Source organism: Pseudorca crassidens, chromosome 2 (assembly GCF_039906515.1).
Source record: "Pseudorca crassidens isolate mPseCra1 chromosome 2, mPseCra1.hap1, whole genome shotgun sequence".
NCBI classification, from domain to species: domain Eukaryota; kingdom Metazoa; phylum Chordata; class Mammalia; order Artiodactyla; family Delphinidae; genus Pseudorca; species Pseudorca crassidens.
In genome coordinates, this window is record NC_090297.1 from 133,742,795 (window position 1) to 133,769,156 (window position 26,362).

Here is a 26,362-nt window from a genome sequence, read left to right on the forward strand (position 1 = left end):
AACCTACTGTATAGCACGGGGAACTACTAGACTCAATATTTTGTAATACATGTAACCTATAAGGGAAAAGAATCTGAAAAAGACTATACATATATATATTATATATAAAAAACTGAACCACTTTGCTGTATACCTAAACTAACACAACCCTGTAAATCAACTATACTTCAATAAAAACAAAAACAAATTTTACTTGTTGACCCAGTAATAGGTCCAGGTCCTTTATAGTTATCATTTCTCTTTAGTCTCCTTTATTTTGGAAAAATTCCTCATTTTTTTCTTCTTTTTCATGACCTTGACATTTCTTGAAGCACGTAGTTACTTTACAGAATGTCCTGCAATTTGGGTTTGTCTGATGTTTCCTCGTGATTTATGCATTTGCAATAAGAATCCCTCAGAAGTAATTCCTTGCTCTTCTCATTGCGCCATATCAGGAGACACATGATGTCAATTTGTCCTGTTACTAATTTTCCTGTTGCATTTGGTGAAGATGGTGTCTTACAGGATTCTCTGCTGAGTCATTCCCAACTGTTTTGTGAAGAAATGCCTTTAGATTTCTATGGTAAGATAGGGCTTTCTTTCTCCTCCATTTTTTTGTTTAATTTTTATCATTGTAGACTCATGGATTCCTATTTTATTCAAATGGATAAAGTCAGTAACTGTCATTACTATGATACTCAAATCACCCCAGACTTGGTCAGTGGGAGCTCACTGAAAGCAGCTCTTTTGTCTTTTTGATATGTCCTCATCATTCTCTAAGCATTGCCTTAGTTTGTGGTACAAGATGGTCCTGTCTCACCTTTTATTTCTCCTACCCCAGCCCTAGAGTCAACCATTTCTCTAAGGAACCCTGGTTCCATTAAATGGAGAATAACATTCAGAAGCCCAGTTCTGCAAGAGAGGTTTGCTTATTGCTACCGGGATATCTTTGCTTCTAGCCCTCTCAGCAGACAGAACTAGGAAATATAAGCATATATCTATCTACATATGTGTATGTGTATGTACATGTATGATATCTATGAATACACACACACAAACATCTACACACATTTATACCTATTTCTATATCCATGTCTGCATAAAGCTATGAGTTCACATTGATTTCTCCACTCCCAGTCTAACACCACAGGATTTATTCTAGCCTTTCCCTTTTCCATATTTGTAATTCCCTTCTGACAGCAAGAAATCCTCAATGCATTTACTTATTTGCACAGTCCTCCCTGTAGGTCACCAGTCTCCCAGCTGTACTAGCCAAAAGTTTGTCCCCTGACTGTGGCCCCCAAAACAGGCAAACCCCCTCCCCTGCCATGGGGGCACTTTTCATCGACAATGATTTGCATGGTCAGAATTAACCCTCTTTGAGTGAATTCTGACCACTTCTGCCACGGCCTAGACTGAGACTCAATGGAAAAGAATCACAAGGTTTACTTTTCCTGGTGTTGCTTAGCAGAGCGAATGTTATTTTCTTCTTCGCCATGGCAGTGACCACTTTCAGTGTGGAATTTTTTTTCCTGTTTGCTCCTCTCTCCTTCTCTCATTACTCATGGGACAGTAAAAGGATTAACCAAGTCCATTCAAAGATGTGTAGCACTCCAACCTTCTCCCAGGAAGATTGCATTATAAATATGATATAGCTGTAAAAACTAGAGCTGGAGACCAGAGATCAGCGGATCCCTCCCCACAGCTGCCAGATGGTCGGCTCTTCTAGTACATTCTCAGAGACACAAAGTCACATCCTAGATACACATCTTTAAGTCATCTTCACCTCCTCCCGCCTCTCCTCCCCCCAATGCCATGATAAATTGTAACCTTGGAGGCGGTGAGTTCCCTCCCGCTGCAGCTGCCACGTCAGTTTCTCCTTGATCCGTTTACTGTGGGTAGGGACTTATCCCGACAATGTCCTTACTGTTCTGCAAGGCAGGCGAAATCCTTTTTCACAATCTATTATAAATTATCCCAATGCATGAAGTGTTGTTTCCTTACAGAATTTTCAAAACCAGATAGTTATGTCGCATCACGTTTACCAAGTGAAGTTAAAAATGCCATTTCTAAAATTACTCTCAACGCTCTCACAGTTCATATTGTTAGGGAAAATGGATAATAATGGGACCCACAGTCTTTCAGTCCAGAACTGACTCTGTTTTAGACGAGCAAGGAGAGCTGCCTGGCAACACAATGCACCCCTGTGCGTAAACTTTGTTTACAGCCAAGGCTGGAGTAAAGGAACAGATGGTAAGAAAATCGGATTTAAGGAAGGGACAGATGCGCCTGTGTCGGGGAGCTCGGTAAATCTCTTGGCTTTTGGTTTGCATGCAAGGATGAAGTCCAGCTACCCACGGTAGTCACGCCACAGCTCGCTGTTGCCTTTGACTGTTTGCATCTTGTCTCCGAGGATGGTTAATACAGCCCATTACAAGCGTTTATCTCATCCCTCCCACGGGGAATGTGCTTCCCAGGGATTTGCATGTTCCCTATCCTTTTATGGAAAGTAGTTTCTTCATCATCTGTGTGATCGTGTATCTAAAATTTCAAGAATATTTAAGCTGTTAACCCTGCTTGTCTATAGAGGATGGGATTGTATTTCTGTGATCTTAGAAATATTTCCAATGAGCACGTATAACAAGGAAAAATAAGCATAAACATTTATGCTTAACACATTAATAAGCACCCTCCACCCTTTGTGCTCCATCGTCTCTCTTTGGTGCCTGTGAAGGCAAAGCAATTTTAAGATGCTAGCCTCCACGACATATAAAATAGCTATTACAAATGTTATATTAAAGCTGCCCAGGCCTACTTTTTCCTCCCTCCTAAAGGAAAGTGTAAGTTATACTCGAGTTAAGATTTACATTTGCTCCTTCAGGGAGGTAACGGGGAAGAACACACACATTCTGTCCCAGTGATGTATGGCTGGATTTAAATACATTTATGTTATTTAACATAATTCTATCTCAGTGGTGTATGGTTGGATTCAGCAGCCCCAGTTGTTCAATGCCGGGATCAAGTTATAAACATTTTTATTCCAAAATGACCCCCTCTATGTTTATAGCAATTCTAGACATGCACCATAACGAGGAATCCCACCCATTCCTGCATGTTGGCAATTGTCACTCCTCGGCAACATTAAGTTCTGTAAAGTCACTCTTGCAGATTCATCCTGAGAGGAAGGTGGAACTACTTAAGGAAAAATGCTATATATTAAAGAAAGAGTTCCTCACAAAATAGTTACAAGGTAAAAGTCAAAGTATCCTACAGGATTGACTGCAAAGCACCCCAGCAAGTGGCTTAAGTGACACCTTCACAACTGGTTTGACTCAACTCTTGCCTCTTGGTATGTGCAAGCCAGCTGCAGCTCTTTGGATATGAGCATGATTCTGTTGGATGGCACACGGGTTCCCTCTTCACCTAAATTCTCCAGACGTGCCTCACCAACCCGCCCAGCCCCAAGCGCACATAGGGCTGCCCTCTGGAGCTTCCAGTGAACTCTGAGGTCCAATGTGACCCCCTTCCCCAATCTCTGGAAAGGCAACATTGGGATCAGAGGCCTGTGGCTTGCTGATACCCCCCAGTCTCTCACAGTGTGTGGGTTCTGGACTGTGTTGCTATGGCTTCCTCACCCAGTGGGACGTGGAGGGGGCCCCGAGCCTGATAAACTGAAGGCCTGGCTGAGGCTGCCTTAGAGAATTTACCACTTCTACTTTAAGTGAGCCACGTTCTTTCACTCTAACGGCATCTGCATGTGTCACTGCCTCTGATTCTCTGGCTCCAAGGCACTACAGGAACCAAGCCAAGGAAAAAGCCACCACCAAGAAATCTGGGAAAGAATCCATTATGGATACCTATGCACCACCTCCAGCCAGGAGGCAATTTGTTACACCTCCTGTTTGGCACCCTTTTCTGTGCCTGATGCAAATATACCCTTCCCTCCGTTCTGTGGGACTCAAACTTTTGTTTGCATGGGATGGACCTTGGGGACATTGGATGGACCTTGAGGGCATTATGCTGAGTGAAATAAGTCTGGCAAAGACAAAATATCCTATGATCTCAGTTATGTGTGAAATCTAAACAAATGAAACAAAACCTGCGCTTATAAATACAGAAAACAGATTGGTGGTTGGGAGGTAGAGGAGTAGGTGAACTGGGTGAAGGGCATAAAAAGGTACAAACTTCCCTCGTCTCAGTCATTTAGGTTTAATGGGTCCAGGGTGGAGCCCTGGAACAGCAGGCTCCACATGTAAAGCTGATGACCAAGGCTTTTTCGAAAAAGGCCCTAAATAGTAATTTGTCTTTTTCTCTCTTCACTTTATACAATCCCTCTTCCCACTCACTTTAATGATCCTAGAGCTTCAATTATGACCTATATACTAATGCCTTCCAAGTCTGTATATCTGTAGCCCCAACCTTTCACTTGAATGCTAGGTTTAAATTTCCATCAGCCAGCAGATATTTCTCCCTTGATGTGCTCTAGATATTTTAAAAATACTTTCAAAATATAATAATGAAAAGTTATTTCCTCCCAAGACATTTGAAATTGAAGGCCACTCTTTGAGGCCCACTTAGGTAACAAAAGGATAGCTTGACCAAAATGTGGAATCCACTCAGGGTAAAGAAAAATTTGTTTAAATTTAAAAATATATGTATATACATATATATATATATTTATTTAGCTGCACCGGGTCTTACTTGCGGCACGTAGGATCTTTATTTCCCTGACCAGGGACAGAACTTGGGCCCTCTGCATTGGGAGCGTGGAATCTTAACCTCTGGACCACCAGGGAAGTCCCTTGTTTACATTTCTTATAAAGCTAAAAAAAATTTTTTTGTTGCTAATGGCTGAACAGCCTATAATACCAAGACAAGAAAGCAGTTTGCTTCCACAATGTATACATTTGGGGCTAGCATCATCACTTCTGCTGAAGATATGAACAGATGTTCAAATGTTTCATCATCACTTAGTGAATGTTTGCCTTGTTTCCCCAAGACAAAGATGGCTCTGTGGGTATTTGATAACTGTGGGTACTGACTACCTGTTGATTTTATTCTCTACTGCTTCTCAAAGGATAGTGGTGAAAATTCCACCTTGAGAATCTGAGTTATTACATTCGCCTGAGGATTCAAATCTGTAGTGGTAATTAGGCTCCTTCTGTTGGAAGGAGCAGAAACCTGCTCAGTTCAAAGTTTATCGTAAGGCTGCAGTGCCACTGAGGAAAACAGGAACAGTGGCCCCCAAGGGGAACTGGACATCTTCAGAGAATCATGACAGCACCATTAATAAAGGGTCTCACAGACCAACGGCTTCCGTGGGCAGACACAGCTCTGAGCTCTGCTTCTGCTCACTCGCTTAGTCTTCACAACAGCCTTATGAGAGGCACTGTCATTGTCCCTGCTTCACATGGGGGAAACTGAGGCATAGAGTGGCGAAGGAAGGCAGCCCAGCTGCTCTGGCTCCAGGGCCATGTCCTTTCCCACTGTGCAATGCAGCCGCTCTCCTGGTTGTCCTCCCCCATTGGAACTTCGCAGTTGTGGTGGCTCAGTGGCTCCCTTGTTGGTGTCTTCTGCTCTTCCTGCTGCCAACTGACTCCGTGTTCTCTCCCTTAAGATTTTTATTCACTCCCGCAACATGTGTACTTTGAGTGCAGTCGCTGATGGTGGTGGGCAGAGCATATTTAGCAGGTGCAGCACAGCCTTGGTGGCTTGGTGGGGTTTATGGAAGCTGTGGCATCATTGGAGCTGATAGAAATGTAGACACATCACCACCGTATGACAAAGCAGGAGAGAAAACAGCAAGCCAGAGGACAGAAAAGTAACACAATCAAATACCCTTTAATAGCTGTGAGTTCAGAAGGCAGGAGGGCCATCCCCTGGCGGCTCCTAGAACTAGTTGGTGAGAATTTTTTTAAAAATAAACTTATTTATTTTTATTTATTTAGTGTTTTGGCTGTGTTGGATCTTCGTTGCTGTGCGCGGGCTTTCTCTAGTTGCAGCAAGTGGGGGCTACTCGTCATTGCAGTGCACGGGCTTCTCACTGTGGTGGCTTCTCTTGTTGCAGAGCACGGGCTCTAGGAGCACGCGGGCTTCAGTAGATGCGGTGCTCATCTACTGATGTAGCACATCTACTGATGTGCTCAGTAATTGTGGCTCGTGGGCTCTAGAGCGCAGGTTCAGTAGTTGTGGTGCATGGGCTTAGTTGCTCCGTGGCATGTGGGATCTTCCCGGACCAGGGATCGAATCCATGTCCCCTGCAATGGCAGGTGGATTCTTAACCACTGCGCCACCAGGGAAGCCCAGTTGGTGAGAAATTTGAAGGGAATGAAAATACTGTAGGCAGAGGAGAATGAGAGAACCAGAGAAATGTTGTTTTTGCCTATTATCTTTTTCTCTTTTTCCTCTCCAGGCTGGTATGGACAGGGGAAACATGGATTATGTAATTTGTAGCTCCCACAAAATAGAGCCCTATAGCCTGTCCTCCTCCAAATGTAGATGCTCTTTGTGTGTTGATTTAATTTAAGCTAATTTCCCTTTCCCTATCACATCAAGGCCAAGGCCCAAAACAGTACCACCTCCTCCAGAAAGCACTTCCCCTGCGACCCTACAGATTTACTGAGACCTACTGTGTGTCAAGCACTGTTCTAGGCACTGAGGACATAGCAATTGATAAAAGATGCAAGGCCCTGCTGGATTGATACATACACCACAGGTGGGAAGGGGCCTTGGAGAGCATCTGTTTAGTCCACTCCTTACCCAAGACAGGAATCGTCTCCACCCCAGGCCTGCCCACCAGTCAGCCAGCCTCTACTTCTTCACACATCTCCAGGGGTGGGCTGTGCTATCAGCAGTCAACTCTGAAGCTTAGGAAGCTCTTGCCAAAATGGTGTAAAAATCTGTTTTCCTGCTATGTCTATTTATTGACCTTGGTTTCACTCTCTGGAGCTAGACAAAATAAATTTCCTTTCATCTGACATCCCCTCAAATATGGGACAATCTACAAACTCTCATCCTCACACTTGCTCACTCATCTCTGTGCCGTCCTTTCATTTTCCCACCAAGCTCAGGTCACACCTCCTTCCCTTACCTTTCCCCCATCCTTGCCTTACCCTCTCTCAGCCAGAATCTGGTGCATTTGTACTTCTTTTACTTAGACTTTATTTCTCCTTCATGCTGTTTCTCCCTTCTTTCCTCCCATTACAATCTCAGCACCCAACTCTAAGCCTATACTGTTTCAATCTCTGTATGTGCTAGTTCATTGCCATCCTGGACAAATTGGAATTGGACAGATTGTGGTAAGTGATGGTGGCAAGTCGGCTCTTTCTTTGGGGCTTTGTTTTGTCTTTGGCTGGGTCTATTATCTCTTTAAATTTAAGTTATTACCATGCAGAATTATTTAAGAAACTGGATCAGGGAGTCTATATATGATAATTATTTGATCACTAAAATAAAATGTAATAAAACATAACTACCAGAAAGCCTTTGTACAGATAAAAAGTAAGAATGAGTAAATGAATGAATGGATGGATGTTTCCTTGTCTATAAGTCTTAGAATCAGTGTTGTCCATTTTTAGTTTATTCCTACTCATGCCAAACAGATAAATAAAGTGGATGATTTTTCAAATCAGAATAGCTAAGTTTAAGTCATTACAATTGCTAGTTTATTTATATTAAATAAATATATCATCTCATCACACTGTGCAGCATAATTAGCAAGTATTATGTTGTTGAATCCATGACCCAGTTTCCTGAAGACATCTGTCTTCTAAAAGGATTTTTTTCAAACTGAGATTAAAAGGCACTACTCAACTAGGGTTGCCAGATAAAATACAGGACACTTGGCTAAATGTGAATTTCAGATAAACAGCAAATATTTTTTAGTATAAGTCTGTCTCAGATATTACATGAGACAGACTTACACTAAAACTTATTTGCTGTTTACCTGAAATTCAGATTTATTTTAGCATCTTATATTTTTCTTTCTCTTTTCTTTCTTTTTTTTTTTTTGCTAAATCTGACAACTTTATACCCAAGATGTACACCTTAGAAGTTCATCCCAATTCCCACCCTTCCACCACTAACCTTCCTCTTCTCCACCCTCTAGCCCAATTATATTTCTCTTTCTTTGTATCTTTTCAGATGAAAGATTCAGATTACAGTTCCCTCTAGTGTAATGGCCTCACTCATTTCTACTTCAAATAGTTGTTTTTTTTTTTCCCTTTGACAATATACAACAGGTGTGCAGCCTTGGTTGATTTCTATTGTGGGATTTTAAAAAAAGTGTATAGGATAAACTGCTGGGAAAATTGACTTAAACAACTTAACTAATGACTAAGAGTTTAACAGTTGCAAACAGGTGAAACCAGTCTCATTGTGCAAATGATGCAAACTCAAGGAGATCTGTGACAGTAAAACACAATTCCCGGTCAACAGAAATAAGTTTACTAGATGTTATCACCTATGATCTAAAAGCCTTGTACTTCAATAGGTATCTTTTTTTTCACCCAAGAACTGGATTCATTTCCGTTTTTTGTTTTTGTTTTTTTAATACTTCTCTGACTCCATTTCCCTTTCATCCCATAAGCTCTTGAGACCATCTGCAAAGGTTGTCAGAGAATACTCCATGGACTGACTTTTCTGAGGGCTCTGGGCCATCCCCTACCTCAAAAGCCTTTCTCTTTACTAGCCTAGGGAGTGTAAACACAACCCATTCCCACCTCCTCTCAGCCAGCCACATGGAGTCATTCATGCTCTTGTGCTGGCATTATGATTGATTTGTTTCATTATTGTTTATGGAGCTGAGCAGGCAAATGTGTAGAATCATAAATACAGTGGGAAAAGATGCATTATTCTTGTTGAGAGTAGGCTACATCAATGTCCATGGCATGAGGCTTTAAATTGTTAGATAATGATTGTCAACATATCAGACAATGCAAACTGGTTCAATGTACAGTTACATGCTTTACCTCTCTGGAAATGATAAACTGTCCTGTAAGCTGTTGCCTATGTTTAACAAAATTGTTACTCAGAGTAGTCTATGAGACTCTAATAAATTAACTTAACATGGATGATGAGATTAAAAATAAACAGCTTAGTAGAACGAATTTTAAGATGATTATGAGCTTCAAAGAATAAACTTGAGATCCCATGAACCTTGGATTCTCCAACCTTTATATACGTAAAGCAATCTACAGATTCAATGCAATCTCTATCAAATTACCAATGGCATTTTTCACAGAACTAGAACAAAATATTTTATAATTTGTATGGAATCAAAAAAGACCCCAAATGGCCAAAGCAATCTTGAGAAAGAAAGACGGAGCTGGAGGAATCAGGCTCCCTGACCTCAGACTATACTACAAAGCTTCAATAATCAAGACAGCATGGTACTGGCACAAGAACAGAAATATAGATCAATGGAACAGGATAGAAAGCCCACAGTTAAACCCATGCACATATCATAACCTAATCTATGAGAAAGGAGGCAAGAATATACAATGGAGAAAAGACAGTCTCTTCAATAAGTGGTGCTGGGAAAACTGGACAGCTACATGTAAAAGAATGAAATTAGAACACTCCCTGACACCATACACAAAAATAAACTCAAAATGGATTAAAGACCTGAATGTAAGGCCAGATACTATAAAACTCTTAGAGGAAAACATAGGCAGAACACTCTTTGACATAAATCGCAGCAAGATCTTTTGTGACCCAACTCCTAGAGTAATGAAAATAAAAACAAAAATAAACAAATTGGACCTAATGCAATTTAAAAGCTTTTGCACAGCAAAGGAAACCATGAGCAACATGAAAAGACAACCCTTAGAATGGGAGAAAATATTTGCAAATGAAACAACTGACAAAGAATTAATCTCCAAAATATACAAGCAGCTCATGCAGCTCAATATCAAAAAAACAAACAACCCAATCCAAAAATGGGCAGAAGACCTAAATAGACCTTTCTCCAAAGAAGACATACAGATGGCCAAGAGGCACATGAAAAGATGCTCAACATTAATAATTATTAGAGAAATGCAAATCAAAACTACAATGAGGTATCACCTCACACTGGTCAGAATGGCCATCATCAAAAAATCTACAAACAATATGGACTTCCTTGGTGGTGCAGTGGTTAAGAATCTGCCTGCCAGTGCAGGGGACATGGGTTCAATCCCTGGTCCAGGAAGATCTCACATGCCACAGAGCAACTAAGCCCGTGCGCCACAACTACTGAGCCTATGTGCCACAACTACTGAAGCCCATGTGCCTAGAGCCCATGTTCTGTAACAAGAGAAGCCACTGCAATAAGAAGCCCCACACACTGCAACAAAGAGTAGCCCCCGCTCGCCGCAACTAGAGAAAGCCCATGTGCAGCAGCAAAGACCCAACACAGCCAAATAAATAAGTAAGTAAATAAAATTATTTTTTAAAATCTACAGACAATAAATGCTAGAGAGAGTGTGGAGAAAAGGGAACCATCATGCACTGTTGGTGGGAGTGTAAATTGTTACAGCCACTATGGAAAACATTATGGAGGTCCCTTAAAAAACTACAAATAGAACTACCATATGACCCTGCGATCCCACTACTGGGCATATACCCAGAGAAAACCATAATTCAAAAAGACACATGCACCCCAATGTCCATAGCAGCATGATTTACAATAGCCAGGACATGGAAGCAACCTAAATGTCCATCAACAGAGGAATGGATAGAGAAGATGTGGTACATTTATACAGTGGAATATTACTCAGCCCTAAAAAAATTGGGTCATTTGTAGAAATGTGGATGGACCTAGAGAGTGTCATACAGAGTGAAGTAAGTTAGAGAAAAACAAATATTGTATATTAACACATATACATGGAATCTAGAAAAATGGTATATATGATTCTATTTGCAAAGCAGAAATAGAGACACAGATGTAGAGAACAAATGTATGGATACCAAGGGGGAAGGGGGTGTGGGAAGAATTGGGAGATTGGGATTGACACATATACACTATTGATAGTATGTATAAAATAGATAACTAATGAGAACATAGTATATAGCACAGGGAACTCTACTTAATGCACTGTGTTGACCTGAATGGGAAGAAAGTCCAAAAAGGAGGGGATATATGTATACACATGGCTGATCCATTTTGCTGTACAGTAGAAACTAACACAACATAGTAAAGCAACTATACTCCAATAAAAATTAATTTAAAAAATGTTCCAGAGTGTTTTCTAAATACCAACTACTCTTGTGTCCTATTCCCAGATATTCTGTTTCAGCAGGCATGTAACATTGTAGTTAAGAGCATGGATTAGGAGCCAGACAAATCTGCCACTTTATCACATGAAATTCTCCATTTATGTCTCAAGTTTCCTCATCTGTAAAATGGGGACAATGTTGCCAATTGCATGGAGTGTTGTGAGGATTAAGAGTTACTGTCTGTAAAACAGCCAGGACATGGAAGCAACCTAAGTGTCCATCGACAGATGAATGGATAAAGATGTGGCGAGTATATACACATCTATATTACTCAGCCATAAAAAGAAACGAAACTGAGTTATTTGTAGTGAGGTGGATGGACCTAAAGTCTGTCCTACAGAGTGAAGTAATTCAGAAAGAGAAAAACAAATACCGTATGCTAACACATATGTATGGAATCTAAAAAAAAAAAAAGTTCTGATGAACCTAGAGGCAGGACAGGAATAAAGACACAGACATAGAGAATGGACTTGAGGACACGGGGAGGGGGAAGGGTAAGCTGGGATGAAGTGAGAGAGTGGCATGGACATACATACACTATGAAATGTAAAATAGATAGCTAGTGGGAAGCAGCCACATAGCACAGGGAGATCAGCTCAGTGCTTTATGACCACCTAGAGGGGTGGGATAGGGAGAGTGGGAGGGAGATGCAAGAGGGAGGGGATATGGGGATATATGTATATGTATGGCTGATTCACTTTGTTATAAAGCAGAAACACACGCCATTGTAGAGCAATTATACTCCAATAAAGATGTTAAAAAAAAAAGTTACTGTCTGTAAAGCACTGAGTATATCACCCATATATGTTAGCAATTAAAAAAAAAAAAAGCCAACACTCCAGGGGATGCTGGCAGTCAGCACACATTCTACTGATCGCTGCAGTGTGGCCTCAGGCTAACTATTGACTCAGTGTGGGCTGTGCGTAAATTAGTTAATCTCTCTGTGCATCAGTTTACTGCCAGTAAAATAAGCCTGAGAATTCTTAACTAACTCACAGATCCAGTCCTTGAGAAAGGAAGTAGCTATATTTCCCCCAATAGCTTGGCAGTGTTTACTCAGCACTGTGAGAAAGTTTGGAACAGTAAGAAATACGTAGTAAACAAGGACCATGCCAAGACTGTAGGCACCAATAAATTGCTTTAGATCTTTACCTTCACTCCTGTGGAGAGCGATCACAAAAAGTCTGCCGTCTTGGTTGTCAAGACAGGTCTGGCACACGTGAAACTACAAGCCCACCACGCAATGCCGTGGATGTGTTTGGAAATGTGGGAAACTTTAGTGGCCACAAGTTGAGTCTCCCTTCTGTCTCCTTCTCCGTGACCTCTAAATGCTGGCGGGCCCTAGGGCTCTGGCGTCTTCTCAATCTACACTTTTCCTTGGTGGTGTTGTCTAGACCCTTGGCTTTTTGTAACTCTAGCCTGACCTCTCATTGGGTTTCAGACTTGATATATCCAACTCTCTACCCAACATCTACACTTAGATGCTTAAAGGGATCTCAAACTTAATACGTCTAAAAATGAACTCTTGTTTCCAAATCCAACATCTCTCCTGCTCACACAAATCTATTTCCTTCCTCCCCCTAGGCTTTCCCTACCAGGTACTCAGACTTAACATTAAGAAGTCACCCATGATTCTTCTCTCCCTTAAAGCCCTACAGTTTCTTCACCTCTGTATCCTCTGCATCCTCATCTCCTGCTACACTCTGCCTCACATTAGCCTTCTTGCTGTTCTAGAACATTCCTCATCTTTCTAGAACATTTCTATCTCCAGGACTTCACTTCCTATTCCCTTTACCTGGAGCACCCTTCTCTTGGGTTGGCTCATGGCTGATTTCTTCTCATAATTCAAGTCTCTGCTCAAATATCAAATGTCTCCTCCTCAAAGAGGCCTTCCCTGACCACTGAATGAAAAACAGCCTCCACTGCCATGGTCACATTCTAGCCCTTATCCTGCCTCTTTATTTTTTGCTCATAGCACTTGTTTCAATGTAAAGCTACACTACTCACTTGTTTCACTTGCGTAAGGTCTGTCTTCCACACTAGAAGAAGTGTAAAAAAGCTCCCAGAGGGTAAAGACTTTGTCTTATGGTACCCTGAGCTCTAGAATGGTGATAACTCATCGTGGGTTCTTAGTAAATCCTTATTATAAGAATGAATGAATGAATGATGAATGGATATCAGTTATTAATAATAAAGGAGTTTTGGGAACGGGAAGAATAATGAGCATTAGAGCACTAAAAGAAATAGATTCTATTTGGGCTTTCAAGGGCTAGAAGGATTTGGATAGGTGAAAAAAAGAAGAAAGGGCTTAGCAGGTGGGGAAGAGTACAAGCAAAGCCCAGATATGACAACAGTATTTGTGGGGCAATGAAAAAAATACTGATCTGTTAGAGGCAGAGCAAATGACAGATACAAAAGGACGCTGAGGTTGAATAAGTAGGAAGGGTCAGACCAGAGCAAATGCTGAATGTGTCACATAGACGAGTTATTTGATGTGGACGTGATCTCTTCCAAGGGGGTGGCAAGGTGTCAGTGACAAGTGTGGCATCATGTAGAGTTGAAACTGAGAATAAGGGAGAGTTCTGCCACCAGTACAACACTCAGGCGAAGCCTTGAGAAAAGCAGAGCGCTCTACAACCACATTTCCCCCATAGCTTGAGTTAAAATCCCAGGAAGAAGCCCCTTTGCTCTTGGGACATCTTAGAAACTTAGAGGTCACAGCCAAATCTGAGAATGAGCCCAGCCAAGAGGACCTCACATTACTCAGTGGTCAGGGAGTAATTAATTGTTGCTATAGAATCCGGGAAGTATTGGATCTTGTGTGAAGCCATGGGAATGAGGGCCGTTTCTGAAAACACATTGGAGATATCGTTGGGAAAATGTCAGGTTTTTAATGACCACAACAGAATTTCAAGCAAATCCCTCCCTAATTTTGCTGTAGCTAAAAACATTGTTTGTTATGATTCTAAGTAATACTTTGTAGCTTTGCTCTAAAGGTGCACATGCTGACATTTTGAGAAACCATATGTATTCCAGATGTTGTGTAACAGAGGTGGAGAATTGATTCACTGAGAGAAAAAGCTGGAAATGACCTAGATAAGTAGAGCAAAACCCAAAGGACCCAGTCATTTTTCTATTAAGATCAAGTGACTAATTAGATGGTAAAACGTGTTATAGTTCCCTGACTTCCACCTCCCCTCAAAGATGAGAAAGGCACATTATGTGTAGCCCCAAAGTAACACTTTAAAAGATGCTTCAGTGTTTACTTTATTCACAAGCCTGTAACTGGGCCATTTATTGCACTTAAAAAAAAAAATCCTGCTTGTGCCTCTACTGTGTCAGACACCACAGCATTTCCAAGGGTGGTGGGAACACTGAGTTTGTGCCAGCCGCTTCCTGGTTCAGCCTTGGTGTCCCCTCTGTTTTCTGATGCACTAGAAGGGCAAATCACAACTTGTGGATGTTACAGCACTGGGTACCCACCTCTCTGCTGGTACTTCACATATTTTAGCTCAGTGAATCCTCACATGTAAAGGTGGTAGATAATATCACATCCATGTTACATATTAAAAAAGTAAACCTTAGGGCTTCCCTGGTGGTGCAGTGGTTGAGAGTCCGCCTGCCGATGCAGGGGACACGGGTTCGTGCCCCGGTCCGGGAAGATCCCACATGCCGTGGATTGGCTGGGCCCATGAGCCATGGCCGCTGAGCCTGCGCGTCCGGAGCCTGTGCTCTGCAACGGGAGAGGCCACAGCAGTGAGAGGCCCGCATACCACAAAAAAAAAAAAAAGTAAACCTCATAGACCATTTTGCCTCCACAGCCTATTTATTTTGGATAAGGAATATATTGACCTTTGGAGCTCCCATTTCTGGGCTCCAAACCTTTGCATTAAGAATAGCTCTGTCTTGTCACAGAGAGGTGGAACCCTTTGAAACAAAATTGCTGAATAACTTAGAAATGGCACTACATTTCACTTACGTCAAGCAAAATCCAAGAAAACAGAAGTTTGAAACAACAGAAGAGTTTGCATAGGAACAAAGAAAAATATTTCCCTTCCTCCTCCAGACGGAGGCCACATCATCTTTGTCACTATATCCCCAGTGCCTAGCATAGAGAGAAAATCTAGATGGTTCTCTGGGGACATATGAATTCATACGGTAGCCTTGGGTGCATGCATTATACACTCCAGACTGGAAGCTTCCTCAAAAGTCACTTTGGATCAGACACCCTGCTTCCAAGCAGGGTCACATCCAAAGTAAGCACCAAAAGGATCTGGCCTACCTACCTCCCTAAGGCGTAGAAAGCATTACAGATGGACAGTAAGGACAACAAAGAAGGTGTAAGATAAAATAAACTTGATCTACATTGCCCACTTGCCTTCTTCTCTAGTCCTTCCTTCCTCCCTCCCTCCCTTCCTTCCCCCTTTCTTTCTTTCCTCCTTTCTTTCTTTCTTTCTTTCTTTCTTTTTCTTTCTTTCTTTCTTTTTCTTTCTTTCTTTCTTTCTCTCTCTCTCTCCCCCTCTCTCTCTCTCTCTCTCTCTCTCTCTCTCTCTCTCTTTCTCTCTATCTCTTTCTTACTTTCTTCTTTTTTGTTAAAAAACAGTGATCTGTTGGTGGGAAAATTCCTGGATGTTTCCCACAAGCAGATGGTAATGTTCTCTTATTCTCATGTTATAGGAACCAGACAGAGAAGGGGGAGGTGGAAAAGGGAATGATAGAATCAGAATTAGACAAAGCACATCTGGCCAATCAGTAATCCTCTGGTTCTAATGACTTTTTTTTTTTACACATTTAGACTTTTTTTTTTTTTTTTTTTTGCGGTACGCGGGCCTCTCACTGCTGTGGCCTCTCCCGTTGTGGAGCACAGGCACCGGACGCACAGGCCCAGCAGCCATGGCTCACGGGCCCAGCCGCTCCGTGGCATGTGGGATCTTCCCGGACCAGGGCACGAACCCATGTCCCCTGCATCGGCAGGTGGACTCTCAACCACTGCGCCACCAGGGAAGCCCTAGATATTTTTTAAATATTCTTTTCCATCATGGTTTATCACAGGATCTGAATATATTTCCCTGTGTTATACAGTAGGACCTTGTTTATCCGTTCTAATGACTCTTGAGAACTACAGTATTTGCAAGAATTATTTAACATTATCATTATACTATCATTACAATCAAGGAGTAGGCCAGTAAGAGATTTCATCTTCACTCTTTCTTTCAACAAATGTTTGGTCAGTGCTGAGTGTATCAGGCTTTGGGCTAGTTGCATGTTTTACAGAGATGAACAAACCAGAGTCCTTGCTGTCAGCTGGTTCATAATCAAGACAACGCTGACAGCAATGACCACGTGGACTCGTCACTGCTGGGACAGCGGCACACCCAGGATGCTAGGGAAGCCTTGGCACGTGGTCAGAACAGGTCCCAAGACCAGATGACACTAGAGCTGTGTCTAGAAAGAGCGGTAGGATTTAGACACAGGCAAAGAAATAAAGGAAGTGATTCAAGGCAGGAGTAAAATTGAAATTGAAGTATGAAAACACCTGAGCTGTTTGGGAACCAGAGTTAGTTGGTACCTCTAGAATCTGAGATGGGGCTAAGGATCAGTAATTGAGGCTGAAGAAGCCACAGGGGCAGATCAAGAAAGACTCTAGCTCTCATGATTGGACATTAATATGAAGGCAGCAGAGAACCATGGAAGGATTTCCAACCAGAAATGAAAAGGTCATATTAGCACTTTTGGAAGTTCACTTGAGAAGCAACGTGATACACAGACTTGTGAGTCATGAAATAAGACTGGAGACAAAGAGACTAGTTAGCAAAGGGTGGCAAGAAACCAGGTGAGAAATTACTCAGGGCCTAAACCAAGGACCATCAGTGAGGATGGAGAAGAGGAGGCCAACTGGCCAGTTGGGTGTGAACACTGAGTGGAGAAGGAGATGCCATAGAGAACTCCAGGGCTTCTGGCTTGACTTACCTGGTGGATATTGATATCATACAACAGACAATGTAGGCAAAGGGCACTTTTTGAGGAGGAAGATGATATGGGCAATGTTGGCTAGGTTGAGCTTAACGTGTCCGGCTGGCAGTTGGATAGCCATATCCGGAGCTCAGGAATACGGTCTATACTGGAGATACAAATCAGCATATGGGTGATCACTGAAGCTGTAGGCTTAAGTTCTACTAGATCAATAGCTTACAGACAGTTTTTCTGTAGCCCACAGTAGAAATACATTTAATATCACAATCCTATGGATATATACACACACATATAAAAATTCACTGAACAATATTTACTGTTGCAAAATGTGATGGACTCAAATAATTTTCCCTTTTATGCCATTTTTTAAAAAATGCAGTTCTGATGCATACTAACAGGATGCAACCTTTAATTTAAAACACCTTGTCCTATACTGTAAGCTTCTTGTGGCAGGGACCACATCTTACACAATTTGGATTCCCCAAAGTATCCATTATAATGCCTTTCACATAATTAATTTTTGTGGAAGGAAGGAAGGAAGGAAGGAAGGAAGGAAGGAAGGAAGGAAGGAAGGAAGGAAGGAAGGAAGGAAGGAAGGAAGGGAGGGAGGGAGGGAGGGAGGGAGGGAGGGAGGGAGGGAGGGAGGGAGGGAGGGAGGGAGGGAGGGAGGGAGGGAGGGAGGAAGGAAGGAAGGGGAAGAAGGAAGGAAGGGTTTTCTGACAATTTTCTCCAAAATTATAATGACATCTTGACTCCTCAATTCTCTTGAACTTTTATATATAGTTTCTATTTTTATCACACATTTCCCAGATGAATCAAGAATGAATCATTAGGGTTCCCTGGCTGTCCAGTGGTTAGAACTCAGTGCTTTCACTGCCATCGCCCTGGGTTCAATCCCTTGTTGGGGAACTAAGACCCAGAAGCAGGGTGACCAAAAAAAAAAAAACCCATTAGTGCCTGAGGTGAGATCTGATGGTTTGCCTTTTCTCCCCACTGTGCCCCCAATACCAACTCCCTAAACCAACCAAGTATTACAGGCATAGTGTTTTAAGCTGGACTGAACTGGCCAAGCAATATGCTTACATGTCAAGGCTGCCGCTCTTTCTTTCTATGCAAAGATTGTCATGTTCTGTTCCACATGACCCCATCACAGCTGCCTGGACCAGAGGAAGATGGCAGTGGCAACCAACACACACTTAAAGAAGAGGAAGTAGAAAGCAAGAGAAAGCAGAAGCTGTGAGCAAGCGGAAGACAAGAGGAAGAGAGGACAAGACAGGTTGCAAAAATTAGTTGGTAGGAACAGGAGCAGTTGAAGAAGAAGCAGACTAGTTGAGAAACCATAACAACAAAGAGCTAGAAAAGTGCACTGTGGCCAAGTTCCGCTCAGAGGGACAAGATACCAAATTAAACTGTGATGAATCCTGAGTTACCTTCCACTCCTCTTAGTACATTTCAGGCTCTGTGACAGCTGGCTTTTCATAGATTCCTCTAGCTCCACGAGGCCTGGTTGTCATAAATAAAATTTCTCTCTCCCTTACTTTCTATGAATTTTTTAAATTCTTAAGTTATGGAAAATTTGCAAGAATAATATGGAGAACTCACATACTTTTTACACAGATTCATCAATTTTTAACATTTTGCCACATTTCCTTTGTGTCTCATTTTTTTCTGAAGCATTTGAGAATAGGATGTGTATATCATAGTCCTTTGCCTCAGTATTTCAGTGAGTATTGCCTTAGAACAAAGATATTTTCTTCTACAACCACAGGCATCAAATTCAGGAAATTTTACACTAATGTAACACTTTAATAAAGTCCGTGTTTCGGGCTTCCCTGGTGGCGCAGTGGTTGAGAGTCCGCCTGCCGATGCAGGGGACACGGGTTCGTGCCCCAGTCTGGGAGGATCCCACATGCCACGGAGGGGCTGGGCCCGTGAGCCATGGCCGCTGGGCCTGCGCGTCCGGAGCCTGTGCTCCGCAACGGGAGAGGCCACAACAGTGAGAGGCCCGCGTACCGCAAAAAAGAAAAAAAAAAAAGTCCGTGTTTCTACACCAATGTTCATTGCAGCATTATTTACAATAGCCAAAAGGGGGACTTTCCTGGTGGTCCAGTGGTTAAGAATCTGTCTTCCAATGCAGGGGATGTGGGTTTGATCCCTGGTAGGGGACTAAGATACCACATGCCGCGGGGCAACTAAGCCCACGCGCCACAGCCAGAGAAGCCTGCACACCACAACGAAGAGCCCGCGCACTGCAATGAAGACCCAGTGCAGCCAAAAAAAACAAAACAAAACAATAGCCCAAAGGTAGGGACAAACCTAATGTCCATCTAGAGATGAATGGACAAAGAAAATGTGGTATGTGCGTGCAGTGGAATATTATTCAGAATGATATTCTAATTTATGCTACAACATGGATGAACCTTGAAAACATCATGCTAAGTGAAATAAGCCAGACACAAAAGGACAAGTGTTGTGTGATTCCACTTATATGAGGTACCTAGGAGAGGCACATTCACAGAGACAGGAAGTAGAATGGTGGTTAACAGAGGCTGGGAGAAGGAGAAAATGGGCAGCCACTATTTATTGGGTACAGCGTTTCTGTTTGGAAAGATGGAAACATTCTGGAGATGGATAGTGACGATGGTTGTACAACGTAGTGAACGCACTTAATGCCACTGAACTATACACCTAAAAATAGTTTAAATGGTAATTTTCTGTTATATTTTGCCACAATTTTTTTTTAAATTTCAAATTCTGTGGCTTGTCCCAATAATGTCTTTTATAGCATTTTCCCTCCAGTCCAGGATCACGCGTTTCACACGTTGCATTTAACTATTGTGTCTCCTCATGAGGGTGACTGATTCATTCCCGTTTGCCTGGACTTTTCCGATTTTATCACGGAAAGTCCTGTGTCCTGGGAAACCACTCAGTCCCAGACAAACAGGGACGGTTGGTCACCCCACTCTTTAGTCTCCTTTGATCTGTAACAGTTCCTCAGACTTTTGCCTTTCATTACCATTTTTAAAGAAATTGGTTCAGTTATTTTATAGAATATTCTCCCATTTTATTTTACCTAATGTTTTCCCAGGTTATGCCTTTCCAGCTAGGGTACCACATTAGTAATGTTGCATGCTTGCAGAGTACCTCAGTTAGAGGCACAAGCGTCCCTTTGCCCCACATCGGTATCTTAATTTTGATCATGGTCAAGGTGCAGTCCAATTGCACAATCACGTACTTACTACTTTCCTCCCTGTACATTTTTTTTCTTCCAGTTTTATTGAGCTATAATTGACATAGAGCATTGTATAAACTGAGCTATACTTGACGTAGAGCACAACGATTTGACTTACATACATCATGAAATGATGACCACTATAAGTTTAATGACCATCCATCATCTCACATAGGCACAACATTAAAGAAATAGAAAAAGTATATGTTTTCCTTGTGATGAGGACTCTTAGGATTTACTCTCTTAACAGCTTTCATGTGTAACATACAGCAGTGTTCATTATATTTATCATGTTGTACATGACATCCCTAGTATTTATTTATCTTACATCTGGGAGTTTGTACCTTTTGACTGCCTTCATCCAATTCCACTCCCAACCTCCCCCGCCTCTGGTAACCAGAAATCTGATCTCTTTTTTTATGAGTCTATGTTTGTTTTTGAAGTATAATTGACCTACAACACTATGTTAGTTCCTGAGACAGAGCACAGTGTATTTCTATACATTTTTCTATTCTAGGTATTTCTATATATTTCAAAGTGATCGCCATGATAAGGCTAGTTACCATCCTTCCAACATATTTTTAAAATAAATGTTTATTATGGTATATAAGTGTTCCTCACAACCTGAAAGAACCTGGGCAGAAGCTAAACATTTCATAGGAAACCTCTGACAGCATCCTTGCACTTGACAGAAGCAAGCATTTCAGGATCCCCTTTCCACTGTCATCATGGGGCACAATAAACCACTTTATTCCTCACCCCTTCCCTCTTTGGCCCTTATAAGTTTTTGAGGAGAAAGATTTTTCAAAATGCAAATGCTTCTATACAACCCCCTCTTTTTAAAAAACTCCTCACATGACTGGTGAAGAATGCATGTCTTCCTGTTTGAATTCTGTGCCTTGACTCTTATTCTCAAAGGTAAGGGTGTTTTCTTGGGAAAAGCACACTATTTAGGTGTAGCCGAGACCTCCACCCTTTTTTATTGACAGGCCCAACTGCCTTCAGGGTTTGTTGTATATTTAGTAAGTGATCGGTTCAAATGAACACACCTTCTTTATTAATTACCCAGTCAGGTAACCAATGAACCCTCCAAAAGCACTAGCAGTCATCAGAGGCGAGGCTTTGTGGGGAAAGAGGTGGATGAGCAAAGGTCTCAGCTGTTTGAAGGGCGCAGAAGCCTTCAGATGCTGGGAGCACTGTGACCTGGAATTCAACCATAACCCTTATCACAAGCCAACATGTCACAGAGTCCATTTAATTATTATGTTTTTTGTTAGTTCTCTACCTCTCTGTGCTAAAATGAAGAAATCCCCCTGCAGCCAGGGATCTTTATTTTGTTCACAGACAGCAGTGCCTGTTCCATAGCATGCATTCAATTAAAATCTATGGAATGAATGAATGAACTTGTTCATGAATGTAATTAAGGTAATAATGCCACTGACTTGTACACCTAAAAATGGTTAAAATAGTAAATTTTACGCTGTGTATAACTCAAAAATAGGTAAAAAAAAAAAAAAAAAGTCATCTGACATGGGTAGTCTTGGATTGCTCATGTACAGTTGACCTTGAACAGCACGGGTTTGAACTGTTCGGATCCACTTATAAGCAGATTTTTTTTTGCAAGTAACTACTACAGTGCTACCTGATCTTCAGCTGGTTGAATCCGTGGATTCTGAACTGTGGATATGGAGGGCCTTATAGATGGATTTTCAACTGCAAGGAGGGTCAGCACTCCTAACCCCCTTCCCAGCCCCCCACATTGTTCAAGGCTCAACTGTATTTGAAATTACCTCGGTGGATCTGCTCTACTAAGGAATCAACCCAGACTAGTTCTTCTAGTTCTTCTTTCTTTCCAAGAAATGATGGAGGATCAGTCAGTTTCAAAGCCCCTTGACACAAGTTTTAAGTTTTCAGTTTTACTGGGGGGTTTGGATGTGGGCGACAAAGAAGAGCAGCTCCTTTTTGGTTTCAATCTTTCCTGCCATCCTTCTTCCTAACACGCACCTCACTCTCACTCCACCAGAGATTTGAAGAGTGAAGTCCTCGAACCCTAAAATTAATGATAGAATAGTTTTGTTTTCCACATTTCCCACAGGGAAAGGCAGGAATTCAAATTCAAATTCAAATATGAATTTGCATTTTCTGCCAGTATTCCTGGTCAGCCACCTTCAGCTGAGTACTTAGGTGCTGTGGCAACAGGGAACTTAGAAACTGCCCCATTGGATAGCATTGCATTTGCTTTTTCTGTTCTCAGATCCTTCTCCCCCAGTGATGAAGAGCCCATGCTTGCCAGCAATGAAGTCTAAAAAGCACAGAAGCAAGAATTACAGCTCAGGGAAGTTTTGTGAGATAGAATGGACAGGAGAAGATGGACCTACATTAATCATCCACTCCAGGGAGTTTTCTGCTTTAGTGTTCACAGAACGCTTTATGATCTGCAGAAAAATGTGCAGGCTCTGCAAAACAGAACATGCAAGTGGCTCCTGGTGAAATCATGAAGGATCAAAGCTATTTTCTCTTTGCCCTTCAAACTATCTACTTTGCTTTTTAAATATTTGAATGCTTTCGTACAAGTTGTGACTATGACACAAGTTTAAATATCCCATGCCCTTTCTGAAAAGATCCTGAGGTAGAAAACCCTTCACCCCAACTCTGACCCTTCTTTGAGGTTGGGGAGGAAAAGAGAGACTTAAAGGGATGCTCATTAATACAAGGCTTCGAAAATATATTGGGTGTTCAATTAAAAATATTCTATTGAATTTAATACCTAAGTCAATGAGCTACTATAACTGAGGAAATAGTAACAAAAGAGATTTTGCAAAAGGCAGAAATGATGAGTGCCAAGTCCCATCATTCATAAATTTTCTGCAATCTATGCAAATGCAGATTCAGATGAAGAAGCAATGAACAGATTTTGGACAACTACTTTGTACTATTTTAAGTCTTTTTACACATTTTATTTCACTTAACTTACATCCATATCTACATGTATCTACATAGATTAGGAAATCATGGCTCTTTTCTTGAGGCAAATGATTTGGCTCTCAGTTAAGAAATTTTCTCTCTCTTCTTCACTCCCCTTTTTTCTTCTTTTTGGAATTATAGAAACAAAAGACCATTCTTACTTTATTTTAATGCTATGCTTCTAAGACTCAGACATATTTTTCAGGATTCTAACAAATAGAAAAAGTATGTTTTTGTTATAAGGTTAATTATATCAAACTCTAAGGTTAATTATATCAAACTCTAAGCCAATATTTTTAATAACGGTATTTTATTATAACTATTCATTTTAGTTAGAATGTCACTACTGTATTTAGTTTAATTGTATGTTTTGATTCTGAATTGCAGTAAAAATGCTGGGTTTGAGCTAAAACTGTCACGGAAGTGGGCAGGAAAGTTGCAAAGAAAGTCAGGATGAGAACTATTCACTTGGAATCAGGCTCTTAGAAGAATGGAATATTCGACTCGTCCCTCACTCCTAACAAGTTCAAGGCACATTTTCCAACTCTCATTTTTTTTTAACTGTCATTTCTTAATTTTCAACAGTTAGCTATTAACCTACCTTTGCTTGTTTGTTTGTTTGAACATTTATTTATTTATTTGGTTGCATCAGGTCTTTGTTGTGGCAGGTGGGCTCCTTAGTTGCGGCTCACCGGCTCCTTAGTGGTGGCATGTGAACTCTTAGTTGCGGCATGCATGTGGGATCTAGTTCCCCGACCAGGGATCGAACCCAGGCCCCCTGCATTGGGAGCGTGAAGTCTTAACCACTGCGCCGCCAGGGAAGTCCCTCCAACTCTCATTTTTGGTAAGAAGTGTCAATGAGCACAGTGACTATATGCAAGTTATTCCACAACATAAACTTGATTGATGTTAGTAGTGTATCATTGACAATTTTCATTCTAAGCAAGACAAGTTAGCAAAAAAAATGTAGATAAGGGTAATTTAAAAAGCATCATACTAAATAACACATAGGTTACTGCTATATGGCTTATTCAATAATACAACCCCACTCAAAAATTTATATACACTCCCCTCTGCATAGAGACTATTATATTATTGCAGTTCCCACTCCAGTGAACACAATAAATAACTGCTGAGTTGTTAGAAGTTATTGATCAGTACCCATGGAGGTATAGATAAATAGATACGTTTCAGGAGAAGATAGATGATCCTGTGTATATGAGCTGTAAGAAATAGGAATTTATTAGAGAATGCGAGATCTGAAGCATGAATATCTGAATTTCAAGAATCTGTTCTAACACTTAGAAATTGCATGACCTTGAGGAAGTTCATTTTCAACTGTAAAACAAGGAGAAAAATATTACTTGCCTTCCAGCAGTGCTATGGTGTTTTGAGAATAAGTGATAAGGAACATTTTTTAAAGCTAAAACACCATAGATAAGTTATAATAATAAATACTTTTAGCAAGATTCGGATTTTAGTTTCCATTTAAATTTTTTTATTTAAAAATCAGTTTCCAAATGCTCATTTTAAAAATCAGAAAAACAAATACAAGGGGAAAAAAATATCCACAGTCCTGCCATCCTTCTTCACCTTCAAGTCTTTACTCAGCTATCACTTTCTCAGTGAAGCTTTTCAGGACATTGGGTTTAAAACCGTTGCACAACCACCTCCACACCCACAAACACCAGGCACTCCCTGACTATAGCATTTCAGGCCACGTGACCCACTATTTAATTTATTTATTTGTGTATTGTCTATATCCCCCAGGAATTTGAGCTCCATGAGGTCAAGGACCTTTTTCATTTTGTTCACTGTTGTCTCCCATTGTAGTATCTAGTCCCTGTTCCTTGTCAGCATTCAATAAATATTTGTTAAATAAATCAACAAATCCAAACACAAGTACTATGAACACTTAGATGTGTTTCTTCTAGTGTTTTGTTTGTTTGTTTGGGGGTTTTTTTTTGCGGCACGCGGGCCTCTCACCGCTGGGGCCCCTCCCGCTGCGGAGCAAAGGCTCCGGATGCACAGGCTCAGCGGCCATGGCTCACGGGCCCAGCCGCTCGGCGGCATGTGGGATATTCCCGGACCGGGACGCAAACCGTGTTCCCTGCATCGGCAGGCGGACTCTCAACCATTGCGCCACCAGGGAAGCCCTCTTCTAGTGTTTTTAAATTTTAAATGCAGTGAGTGTTATTTTTAACATAAAGAATATAAGTAACATTTATTGAATGCCAGACATTGTGCTAAGGGTTTTACCTACTATTTTTTAATTTAATATGTCAACAACCCTGAGAGATATTATCCCTGATTTACAGATGAAAAAACCAAAGGCTATAAGTGTTAGGCAATGTTGCTTATCGTCATGCTTCTAGTAAATTGAAACTGGATTCAAATCAAAGTGTATGAGTCTAAAGTTTGTGCAATTTCACTACATCGTTGTGCTCTATAGTTGTGCTCTTGCAGTGTATTTATTTGTATCCATTTTTTTTACTTTGTTTTACGTCTAGGTATTTCCTCATGTTATCACATTTTATTTCCTACTTTATGGCCAAAGCTAACTGTGCATATGAGGATCATACTAGAGAGAGCAGTAATATGCGTTGGCTGAAGGTCATAAATATCTATCCTTAAGTGTTTAGTTCTGAGCTTTCCTAAAAAATCATATTTAATATAAGCTCTGTGTTTTTGCCCAGAGGCCCCTCCCTACTCCTGTCTACTTACTCACATTTGTATTAGTTGGGATTTCTGGACTCAATCTAGCTGCTCAAGCATTTTGTTCTTTAGCGGGGTGATTTATGAGAGAACACTGGATTGGCTCACAGATTTGAAGCTGAACAGTTAAGCCTTGAAAGGATGTGTCAGCTGGACCCTGGCCACCAGGGCTCTCTACTCATCTCCTGCCTCTGGCGTCATGCTCTCAGACCAGTTCCTCTGTGGGAGTAGAAGCTGCCTTGG

The 26,362-nt window shown here is 41.3% G+C and overlaps 1 long non-coding RNA gene across 3 annotated transcripts in view; it reads left to right on the forward strand.

The window, feature by feature from the left end:
• LOC137211828 (uncharacterized) overlaps positions 1-25,296 on the forward strand; it is a 121,022-nt gene extending 95,726 nt beyond the window's left edge. The window contains exon 6 of one of the 3 annotated variants that reach the window (XR_010937233.1): positions 23,792-25,296. This is a non-coding gene — a long non-coding RNA (uncharacterized lncRNA). Of the gene's footprint in view, positions 1-3,046; positions 3,231-22,694; positions 22,824-23,791 lie in introns of those variants that run through there. The other 2 variants (XR_010937236.1, XR_010937232.1) reach the window with 2 other exon arrangements.
• Positions 25,297-26,362: the final 1,066 nt, after the last annotated feature.